Source organism: Hippocampus comes, unplaced genomic scaffold, assembly GCF_001891065.2.
Source record: "Hippocampus comes isolate QL1 unplaced genomic scaffold, H_comes_QL1_v1.1 scaffold1817, whole genome shotgun sequence".
NCBI classification, from domain to species: Eukaryota; Metazoa; Chordata; class Actinopteri; order Syngnathiformes; family Syngnathidae; genus Hippocampus; species Hippocampus comes.
Window position 1 is genome coordinate 1 of NW_017806246.1, and position 489 is coordinate 489.

Sequence of the window (489 nt, forward strand, 5' to 3'; positions counted from 1 at the left end):
ATATATATATATATATATTTTTTTTTTTTTAATTCACTGTATCATGACTCATAGCAAGAGCAGTTTTCTATCTGGTCACCGCGGTACTTGTCATTTAGACTTTTTTTTTTTATTTTATTTTTTATTTTGCATGAACTTGCCCATTGAAGAAAGCTACCTCGACATAACTTGACAATGTCATAACTGGAAGATATGACGTTCCAGAATAATGCCTTCATATACCTTTGTTGATGTTCTTTTCCTACTGGGTGAAGAGTCAAAACAGGTTGGACTCCTGGGGGAAAAAAAAAAAAAAAACATCACACACACAAGTTGACAAAAGTCATCAAGAAACAAGGTTGGGAGACGAGGGGGGGAAAAAAACAGAAAAAAAACTGACTCTGGAATGTCTTCCACAGACTCTTTCAATCGCGCCTCAGCCTCCTCCTGGCAGGGGCTGCTCGATTGTTCGTCCGTGTCACCGTTGAATAGGCTGACCGCCAACGACTC

The 489-nt window shown here is 39.1% G+C and overlaps 1 long non-coding RNA gene across 1 annotated transcript; it reads right to left on the bottom strand.

The window, feature by feature from the left end:
* Positions 1-30: 30 nt before the first annotated feature.
* LOC109507766 (uncharacterized) lies at positions 31-489 on the bottom strand. The gene is made up of 2 exons (XR_002166529.1): positions 380-489; positions 31-274 (listed from the first exon to the last, which is right to left on the bottom strand). It is a non-coding gene; the product is annotated as an uncharacterized LOC109507766 (long non-coding RNA).